The following is an 11338-nucleotide window of genomic DNA, read 5'->3' on the forward strand; positions in this document are numbered from 1 at the left end:
CCCATATTTCACATTAATGTTAATATTGATGATAATTATAGTACAAATCAGTTAACTAATAATGACTAATAATGATCCATAATGATTAATAATGTATTACTACCAACTCCTACACTTACAACACATTAATGACGCATTAGATGTAACGTAAACGTAAGCGACTCCGTTGGAGGTAGTTCCTGGTGTAGCTCTGGCCTGATGTCACCTTCGTTTAGCGGTCGCCAATATTTCGCTCCGCTTAACTGACAGCACTCCACGATATGACGGTGATCAAGATAAATAACTTTTACTCAGGAATATTTTTGTGCATCATTAAACATGGCAAACATTTTAGCTAGCACAGAGTGCTGGAGGATCGCCCGTGCAGCCGTCCCCGTGTGCGATGCTCTGTGCTAATCATAAAAGGACACGAGACTCTCTCCAACCCCGCGAACATCAAAGCAAGATGAGAAATGCACCGCGCGCTCCGAGAACCCTTAACCGTAAAGACGCTCTTTGCATGCAGACCAGATATAATACAAAACAGCGTGAGTGCCAATTTTTTCTTGTTTCTCTGGGTTATTATCCGTACTTACCCGAAAACCCTTTGAAGGAATTGTTTTTCGCCACTGAAAATGATTAAAGACTTGATTTGCCCTTATGCAAAAAAAAGGAAAAAAAAAAAGAAAAAAAAAAGAAAAGAAAAAAGGACTGAACCATTGAAATGACATCACGCGTTTATACGTGCGTTTAGCACTCTCGGCTGTCACTTCACATTGACAATTTTCTACTTCATCAAGTCACATTTGATCATGACATCCCTTGGGCACTGTGGTATGACCGCTTTGCAGCCTGTTGTGATGAACAGAAGACTTAAATGCCTTGCGCAAATAGTCAACCTCCCTAATAGTGTGGATTACAGATGACACGTTGAAATTATATGCAGTGTCATATTTTAAAAGACTGAGTCTCAAAATGAACTATGTTAAAGTAATGTTGGTTTTATGCAAGTGTATGTTTTATAATAACTATGACTAAAAATGCTGTTTGCATAAGTAGTCAAGCTCTGTACTGTGGAAGTTTCAAGTTTCCACAGATGAATGATGTTGCCTTAACGAGGCCAAATATAATTGGCCTGTACCTTCTCTGGATAAAAGACCCCTTATTTCAAGAACCATTTGTCAAACTGTGAAGCTTAAAGAATAAATGTTACAACAGAAACCAAATGGTATTCTAAGGAAACTAGATAAACCCACAGAAAAGGTTACAAAATAATATCCAAGTATTCGGATATGCCAGTGAGCACTGTTTTGCGTCATTGGAAATGGAAACTACACCGAGGCAGTGGCTAGACCAGGCTGTGTCTCAGAGCTCGAAGCGTGAGAGCGAGAAAGGTCCAGAGGCAGAGACTGGGCAACGATATCAAGAGCTCTGCATACAACTGGCCTGTATGAGGGGGCAGCTATAAAGACAACCATTCCTGAAAAAAAAACAAAAAAACAAAAACAAACTCCAGAAACCTCTGGAGTTTCGCAGAAAGCATCATAATTAAAATGAAGGATAAGGTTTTGTGGTCAGAAAAGACAGAGATCAGGGCTTATGACTACAGTTCAAAACTATTCAAAGCTATGTGTGGTGCAAACCCAACACTACACTGCTCCTTCCTGACAAACACCATCCAGTAAAGCGCAGGGATGGCAGTTTGATGTTCTCGGGATCTTTTTAAAATCAAAGTATGGTTGCATAGTGTAAAATATAGAGAGATACTGCAAGACAAACTGGTTCTAACTACTAATACACTGAAGCTTAGGTCAAACAATGGGTGAAATCCTGAGCAAAGATGGTGCAAACGTACCATAGCAGCCCGAAAGCTGTTACTGCAGCAAAAAGAGGGACTATTAAGGATTAGTCTCAAGGATTTGAATTTAAGCAAGCAGCATTTTTCATTTTTTATTTATTTATTTATTTTTTTTAAAGATCTACTGACAGTTAATTATGGCAATTTACTGTAAGAGCATTTTGTTTTGCAATAAAAAAATACTGGCTTGAACAATCTTCTTAAGATTAATTTGTAATCAAGACAAAGCTGATGACTTTTAAAGGGCTTGAACACTTTTGCAAGGTGCTGTAACAATCCATGGAGACCTTGACTACATGGGGACACATTTGCAGAAAGACTGTGAATTAGAGGGCATCTCCTCATCCTTGTAGGGGGCGTCATCGTCATTTTAACAGTCATTCAGCTCTGTCCTTAATAATCAGCTTGGCTGGTAGACCCTGCTTGCATTACTGCTTATTGTGAACCAATACACCCGTTCACTTTTTTTTCTCCAGTGGCTTTTCATCTTTCCCAGCTAGAAGATGAGGACCCAAAACAGCAGCATTAGCGGACACTTGGCCTTTCAGTTGGCAGTGGTGATTTGGCTTTTCCACGGCAGATGAAAGAACCCGCAGGTCCAGCCATGCAGCGGAATACCATTGTGCTGAGTAAATATTGACATTTCGCTGGCTAGTAAATGAGCAGGACCTGACCCCAGCCCCTCTGCACGGGTTCAATGCCACAGAGCAAATTAAACGCTGGACTCAGAGCCTGATGGGAAATTGATGTTCCCGTGTGTCCCCTAAGCTTCCGCGCACCCCCCCCCCCCCACAGCACCCGCACTTTTTTATGTTTTATGGAGGCAGTAAGTCTGTATGGGCCTTTGCCTCCAGCACACTATCTGGGCAGGAATGTGTGCTGAACGTGGAACGGTCTCCACTGTTTATTCTTTGTTTTGGGTCTGGGGTCTAGCTTCCGTGGGTCAAATCACTCCGTTTTGATGGTGCCATCTGGCAGGGCAGGATTAAAGTGTGCCGAACCCCTCAGACTTGCAGCTCACTCAAAACACAGTGTAATTTGTGGAAACCCCACAATGGCTCAGGACCTAGAGTGGATATGTGAGAAGGAGATTAATCAGACCTGCGTGCACAGAAGGGAAGCCAGAGAGCAGAGGTGGTCATTCTCTTTCCTCTGATTGGCTTCCCTGAAGCATGGTGCTGTGATGTGTAGTGTAGCATAGAGAGGCCAATCACAGGTGTCAGTGAGAGAGAGATAAGTTGTCAGGAGTGGACAGCTATGAGCGGTGGGTATTGAAATTGCAGTGGGAATTCACAGACTGTCTTGTTTGTATCCACGCCCCCTGTTGTTAGCACATACCTGCACTTGGTTTATTGTCGTTATGTTTGTATGTATATAAACCCCTGTTGGTGTGTGCCTCTATGTCAGTCTTTGGTTCTGGTTCTGTTCGTGATTCAGTTCTGTTCGTGATTCAGTGTGTTTGACATTAACCTTGTTCACCTTGCTTGTTCCACGTGAGTGCTGCTGCGTTCATTGTATTGTGTTGTGTCTAATAAATGTCTGTCCACGTTGAGGGAGCCTGTCTGTCCTGCTCCTTGCCCTGCGGCACTTGAGCTGTTACACATCCTAACTAGATGACTAGCATTTAATGCATGGACTTCTGCGGTTTAGCCAGGAGGTGAGGTATGAAGTTCTCTGCTGCACCAGTGAAATACAGTGCATTTGCTTTGACATGTATGTGACCCAGTGACATGCTAAAACAATATTGATCAAGGGAAGGCAACTACTAGTTCACTCCAGAAGGATGACAAATAGGTGACCATCTAGGCGTACAGCTGGAAGGGGCATAAAACCAGATACCTGGCCACCCTAGTGTATGTGTGTGTGTGTTTGTGAGCAATGTCCAATGTGTTATTTATTTTCCAAGTCTAATACATGAACTCTTGATAATAGATGAACTCTTGATAATACTCTTTAATTTTTTTGAAACATCATTTGTTCTTGTTTTGTTCTAATCTTTGAATCTCTGAATGTCCCTCAGCAGAGCACCACCCAGTCTGGGGATCTGGGTTGAGTGGAGTACTTCCTCTAGGCCAGGCCCAGCACCTTTTCGAAGTGCTGTGCATGCAGTATGGGCGTGGCTATTGTGGGAACTTCGACTGCTCTCTTCCTTGCGAGTGACCTGAGGACCCGAGACTATGTCCAGGATTCACCAGTGCTCCTGCAGATGGACAGGAGAGAGGACCTAAACTATCCTGTGCATCACAAGAGTATGGCTGCTTGTGTGCTAAACTCAGGTCGGCAGTAAGGAACACCATCTTTGATTTCATACTGCTGATCATAATGCTTAGGATAGCAATAATTAATATTCATATTAAGAATCTCCATTTCGTTATACCAGGCCTGTTTTTTTTTTTTGTTTTTTTTTGCACGTATTTAGTTTTTTATGTACACCTTAGAATCAGTATCTTGACACAGGAGAATTTGCATGTCATGTATCTCTAAAATAAAAAAAGAAAGAAAAGACTCTTGGATAATTAATGCATGGGCTTATCTGTTACAATCTCAGCTTTATAAACAGCTCTGAAGCCAGTGGCCATCGATCATCCCACATGGGGCCACTCCATCAAATGCCCGTCTTCCTAAAGCTGCCACAGCCGGTCTGCGGGCAGCACACCTGTGCTGTACACATGCTTAATGGTCTTCCACCATGTAATGGACCATTTTGATGAGTGAGACCTATCAGAATTCCAACTGGTGCAGTCAGGGCCAAGTATATAAAGACTCGAGTGTCCATCTGTCTTAGGTCCCCAACTAAATAGTGCCCAAGTCACCCTGACCAGGAACTACAGTGATATTTTTCTCCTTAAGTGGTGCTGGTAAAAAATGGTTGAAGACACCAAAGACAAATCATCATCATCTGTGGCCTTAGCTCTTCTATCCGGAGGACTTAGTTGCGAAATGAAGGAAGGCAGTTTTTGTAAGGGTGGATTTTTGCTCGAAAGTGTGTTGGATAAGTGTTGTGATTGCTCTGGAAATTGACTGGACACATGTTTGCAGACCCATCCAGCTCTTTATGCTCTCTGTATGATGAAGGATGGGTATCTTTTCTTTTCCTTTCGCCTAAATGTATGGGACGGCTCTCTTTTATATGACTTATCGCTGAACAGCTGCTGGTAATGGAGAAAAACCCAAACTTCTGACAGTCTGAGACTCAGGACTGTAAAGCACAGAGTTGCAGAAGTGCTTAAATTATCACAGCGGCTGCATTTCCCAGCCCACCGCCATGCCGCTCTGTCCTCGGAGAGTGGAGGCAAAAAGTTAATCTTTTGCACTTCCAAGAGTGTTTTCGGCTCCTTTTGGCTTTCCTGAGGAGCGGCTCATGGATTTCAGGCCCCTAGTTCCGCAGCGTCGGGTCTTTGCTGAGGCCGAGGAGCCCAATTTCAAAAGCTCTGGGACAAAGAAGGGCGGAGTACGTGTGGGAAAGAGAGAGAGTCCAGCAGTGCTCCTGGGCCAGTGCCTCCACGCATCCACACTCATTTCCTCATTCACCCAAAATCTGCCGACTAACACAAGAAATTCAGCACCTCGCCATTCTGGCCTCCCGCCACGGCACCTTGGCTAGTGGGGAAAGGCAGTAACCCTCTTCCATTACCCTGCCTTTGTAAGAGGATTACTGCTTAAAGAAATGTGAGGTTGCCCTGCCGATCACACCCAGCCCCCGCAGGGATGCTATGTGCTGGGATGATCTTAGGTTAGAGGATTATGGTTTACATAAGATGAAAGTAATTGCTTCATGCCTGTTATGCCATGACTGTGAAGGAAAACAGGTGAGTTGATTTGTTGGAGTCAGCTGCACTGTGAATTCGGTGTTGTTAACCTACTAAAGTCTTCTGAAGATTGAGATTTATCTACACACCAGTGAAGATCAATACCCAAATTAAAATGCCAGAACAAAATAAAATAAGGCAGAATGGTATAGTGCAGAGAACAGATTTAGCATTAATATAATGTATTCCTTAAAGTCATGCCTGAACGCTTCCAAAAAATCCATCAGCAGGAAGTAAAAGTCCAGCTCCACGATAAGGATTAAATCAAACTCCCCCCACCCCCCCAACTCCCCCCAAAAAAGCTACAAGTGTGGCAAAGGGGGAACAGCTCGCCACCAGCTAGCAGCTGTTTATCACGCAGAATACTAGTAGGCCCTGCAGGTATACATACACTGCTAGGCTATGTTGGCCTTTTAGATCTGGCCATCCCTTTAACATCGCTGTGATGGTGTTGACAGTTGGCATGATTAACACCCGGGTCCAGGCACAGACGCAGCGGGCGTAGAGTGTCTCTGTGGGGGCAAGGCGCACGGAAGTGCAATTAATCCCGCACCTCTCTAAGATAAAGGCAATATTCGTTACCTGGTGGTATGCTGTTTAGTGATCGCATCGGCTGCCGCTTCTTTGCCCCCTGTTGCATTTAGCTAACATAATCCCCCTCCTTTCAATTATGCTTCATTGTTGATCCAAGACATAAAAGCCAGAAATCTAAATTCCAACCTGGGAACCATGGAAACAAGGCATCTGAATATGTACGGAAGCACAATAGAGCCCTGCACTCCTGTGTCCCCTGCTAGCGTGGATAAGCAGGAAGAACCTCGCTTCCCGGTTGGTCCGCACTTGCGTCCTCTTGCCCTTCTACTCTAATGACTCCTCCCCCACTAAAAGACCTCTACGGGGTGTCATTGAAATCACCCAAACTTTAGTTCCTGATGATTCGTAGTGTTACTCTTGTCTGCACTTTGCCAAGGTTGCACTATATCTGGTAGCGAATGACAAATAGCTGGCCTCCTCGGAGCCTGGGTTCCTCTAGGGAGAAGGGCTCCGTGTGACTGCTCTCTGCTTGTAGCACACTGGGACATTGTTTCAAATTAAAGCACTACAGCAAAGGGCTTCTTCGAGGAGACAGTGTGTGTGTGTGTGTGTGTGTGTGTGTGTGTTGGGGGGGGGGGGGGGGGGAGTTGGGGGAGCCGATACTGTAGACTTCTACAGTTTCTACATTGGCAGCAGAAACTATTGTACAGCTTGAATCACTGGACTTCAAGTAGGTCTACATTAGACAACCTCAACTGTGTTGGTCTGACAGTTTATTTGTTGAGAAATTACTGCACTTAATGAAATAATGGCTATAAGGGCAAGATGGATCAAGGCAGTGATTTTCCATATATCTCTTGAGTGAATCTGAAAATCTGATTTTAGAGTATGCAAAGAATATGTTGATATTCTCATGCTGTTTCCAAATAACATGGGTATTTGGGTTAAATAAGAATTTAATGAAGTTTATGACCTTTGACTTTAACCACACGCGGGAAACTTCTATTTGAATGAGCTGACCAATGAGCATATAAATGCAAATGAAGGTGAAGGATAATCCGAGGACATTGTTTACGTAATCGTCCGCAGAAGAAGTCAACAAGACCTCATCTCTGCTAGCTCAAAATGGCAACACAGTAATTGAATGTGGCCTTATGAAACGTGACCGTTCTAATGTACTAAACACCAGTGCCCTCAAATAGGGAGAGAGGGACAATGTATCTCACGCTAATTGTCTAACGTATTTGGTTAAGAAAAGTAATTATAAATAGATGCTTACGTGTTACAGTTGAAGTAGAGGACAAAGTATTGAAAAAGAAGGCAAAGTTTCAACAGCTATAGAATATTATGCAGCATCCATATGAGCTGTGTATCTTAAATATAGATGTTTGCTAATACGTAAAATGAAGTCTAGGTTAATTCGATCATTTCATACTCAGGGTATGTTTCCTTTCAAATGTTTTTCAACAAAAAATATTTGCTGGAAATAGCAAACATTATTATTATTATTTTTTACTTTTTGTTGCTAGAAAGCATGGTGATAATTGGAATTGAAATTATGTAATGGCAAATAGACATAAGGTATTGGCCAATAGTCTCTCTCTCTCTCTGAGGATGTGGTGGATGGGAGTAGCTGACAGGCTCTGGTGAACTGAGGAGAAAATGACAATTCTCAGTCCCATGAAGGAAAAACGAAGACACTACAGTGGAAGGCTCTCTGGAAAATGTGTCTGCATGCATCCTGGTGGGATTTTGGTATGCCATTTCCAGGACCATTGTGCTGGCCAATGCATTCTGCCTCCAATCACAGATGTGAAGTGTGGTTGTTACCTGAAACAACAGATAAATTAGAACTTGCCTAATATCATTACACACATGACGTACAATCAGGGATGTGACGTGTTTATTCGCCTAAACAGCACTGACAGGAACACAGCTCGCTTCGCATAATTCAATTTGTCTCTCAAATTCAATTGGATATTTGGACGGAGACATGACCATTATTACCACAGTCAGAGGAGAACCAGTCGCACCATGTGCTGCTTCAGCTGGGCTGTGTTTGTATGGGCAGGTCGATTCCAGGCCAAGCAGGATTAGACTGGGAAAACAAAAAGAGGATTTTGTTGTCTGCCATGCTGCTTATATCCTGACAATTACTGTCATGGGAATACCTGACAGAGGGAGAGACAGAAAGAGAGAGAGAGAGAGAGAGAGAGAGAGAGAGAAAGAGAGAGAGAGAGAGAGAGAGAGAGAGAGAGAGAGAATGTATTAGCCCTATGATGAAAAAGATTTCAGGAGCACTGCATTTTTACACTTCAGCTGGAAGGTTTCTTCTTTTTTTTTTTTTTTTTTTGCCACAGGAGTTTTTAAAACATTTTTTTTTTTTAGTTGAACACTCTAGTTCACTCTTTTTAAGCCCAAACCATAAAAACAGACACAGATGAGCACACAATAAAGTTTTCATTATGTTTAAACTTTAATGCAGTTCTAGAAGTCCGCCTGGGCCATATGTGGCCAAAGCCCCCCATGGTCTTCTAGTCAAGCAGACAGAGTTAGTTGGCTCCATGTTTAAAAACAACAAAGAATCTGTAATTTAAAAAAAAAACCATACAAAAACACAACACAACACTGGGACTGATGATATTGTCTTGCCTCCGAAATTCTGTCTCATCCCCCCCAGGCAAACATGGCCTCTGTGCAGTAATCCTGCATTAATAGTGGTCGGGTTCAACCAGAGTGTCAGTGTCGGCTGAGCGTGGAGGATTTTCTCGGCTCGGCTGCAAATTCCCTCCAACCACAGCACCGTGATAATGAAGCTTACAGGGACTAGTCAGGGAAAAAAAAATGTGATGTGCTAAAAATAAATAAATATTTAAAATAAAAATAAAAAAATCTGGGAGGAGGAAGGAGTCGTTATTTCATAATTAGCCCTCTGGGTTCGAGTGGAAGAATCCCATTTAGACTAATCTGCGGGATACAGAGTGTCGGCTGCGTGATACGCTGCTACTTAAATGAGTATGAAATCTCACAATTAAGAACATCACGAGCTGTTCATCCTCTCATCTTCCACAGACTGATTTGTTGTCCATTTCGACATTAGCCCACTTGTCTTTTTTCTTTTCTTTTCTATTTTTTTCACTCCCCCGTCTCTTTCCTTCATCCGCTATCAAGAACTAGACAGTGACATTATCAGGTCCACAGGGAGGCCTCGAATTTCTCATCACTGTCGCGCAAGAGACGTTTAGGTCATCTTGTTTTTGGTCGCTAATTTGCCATGGATGAATTACCGAGGGTGACAGGAAGTGAGCAAGAGAGACCGAGATGGAAAGAATAAGAGCAGGAAAAAGAGAAGAGGAGGTACTGAAAGAAAAAAATGATCTCATTGCCCATCCTCCCTAAAACTGTCTGACACACAACAATGATAACTGCATAGTGGAATTAATCACTTTGCATACAGCAGGGTGCCTTTGATAATTTGTGTATGAAAAAGTCAGAAATGGAGATTCGCAAAAATAAATTAACACTTTTTGACCCCAATCTTCTTAACTTCAATCTAGTTAGGAAGTGCTTTAATCACAGAGTAATTAATTGGCTGCCTGGTTGATAAATAGTGAGAATAATATTCATTCTTTAGTCTCCTCTCTTAAATAGGATATCTGACTCTGAACCAGACTGAACCATGAGGAGAAAGGCTGCGTGGAATATGTATTCATTTCTCGCTGTGTATCAAAGACGTATCATAGGCCATGTCAGAGGTGGCCGCACTGGTGTCCATTTGAAAGGTGTGAGAAGGAAACGAGCTGGTCGGCTATGAAAGCAAAGCTGTTTTTTTTCTGAGTGTGTGTGTGGTGTGTGTGTGTGAGAGAGAGAGAGAGAGAGATAGAGAGAGAGAAAGAAAAAGAAAGAGCTACATAGAAACGTTAGTGAGAAGGTGAACCTTTATCTTTTTCATTTTGCCAACTAATTCATATGTAGCTAGCTTTCATTGCTCTACACTTTAGAGAAAAGGACAGGGGGAATTAAAATTTGAACGTTTCTCTCCACAGCACATGTTATGAATGCACAAATCAGATGGGGCATCAGATTTAGAAATGCCGAGGTTGTGGTCCAGAACGGAAACAAGGACAAGTTTCACCTCTCTAGCAACCAAAACCTCACATTGGATGAAAAAAGAGAGAGGAAGGCAGGGTCTGCATCACCCAGGTGATTGCTTTAGACAACAAATTACTGACAGTCATTTTCTTCTTCAGCTACTCTCAGTCCTCCAAAGTCAAGGGCAGAATTGCACTAGCCAGACCCAGCACTTGGCTGAAGGTTTCAGGCCAGGCCATTGATTCCAGGCCTGCTTTATTGATGAGTGGATGATCTGGAGTGTCTATGCTATCTTTACCTTGACTGCTGTGATTGATTTACTCGTACTCCCTCGTAGGCAGTGACCAATGCGTGGGTCTGATGAGGATGAGATTATAGGGCTGCCCCAGAAAAGCTGTGTTCAGAGCCTCTGCGTGCCACTCTCTGTCTGTCACTGCCATTTCTCTTTCTCTGCCTCCCTCCCTCTCTCCTTCCTCTTACCCCTCCCTCTCTCCTTCCTCTTACCCCTCCCTCTCTCCTTCCTCTTACCCCTCCCTCTCTCCCTATCCCTACCTGTTCCCTGTCCATTCACACTCCTTATGTTCAATTCCTGCTCGCTTCTTTGTAAATGGAAAATGCGCTTTAGCTTACCGAGTTACTGTGAGATGACGAAGTGAGATGTCTTAAGTGAAGGACACTGCGCATCGCCACAGCTGGGTGGATGAAAAAGCTGCAGCCCTGGCTGGCCCACACACACTCCACAAAGGCAGCCCGAAAACATCTAGAAAACAGATGACACTGAAATGAGGCATTCTGCTCGTAGGTCGCCCACAAGCGCAACCCTGCAGACCAGTGTTTTTGGCCAGTTTCTGCTGTGCCCTTGACCACACGTAGTGAGGTAACAGAACATATCCGCTTTTCGGTATCAAATATGAAGGAAATTCCCCTCCTGGTCCTGCCTTTCTGTGCCTTGTCTGCTGCCAGCTCATTTGTGGGTTTAGCGGCAGTGACTTACATCACATACATGACATGTAAATGACTCTAATCCAGCATGACTTTGGGGCTACATTGCTGTTGGGGAGCTAAT

At 43.3% G+C, this 11338-nt stretch overlaps 2 long non-coding RNA genes across 2 annotated transcripts; one reads left to right on the top strand and one right to left on the bottom strand.

Moving 5' to 3' along the window:
- Positions 1-205: 205 nt before the first annotated feature.
- Positions 206-4353, top strand: LOC118241912 (uncharacterized). The gene is made up of 2 exons (XR_004776422.2): positions 206-527; positions 3861-4353. It is a non-coding gene; the product is annotated as an uncharacterized LOC118241912 (long non-coding RNA).
- A 2859-nt stretch (positions 4354-7212) lies between these two features.
- Positions 7213-11008, bottom strand: LOC145660357 (uncharacterized). Its single transcript, XR_014126633.1, has 3 exons — positions 10903-11008; positions 8188-8351; positions 7213-8010 (listed from the first exon to the last, which is right to left on the bottom strand). It is a non-coding gene; the product is annotated as an uncharacterized LOC145660357 (long non-coding RNA).
- Positions 11009-11338: the final 330 nt, after the last annotated feature.

This window comes from Electrophorus electricus, chromosome 2 (assembly GCF_041902795.1).
Source record: "Electrophorus electricus isolate QZ-2024a chromosome 2, ASM4190279v1, whole genome shotgun sequence".
In the NCBI taxonomy this organism is placed as follows: Eukaryota; Metazoa; Chordata; class Actinopteri; order Gymnotiformes; family Gymnotidae; genus Electrophorus; species Electrophorus electricus.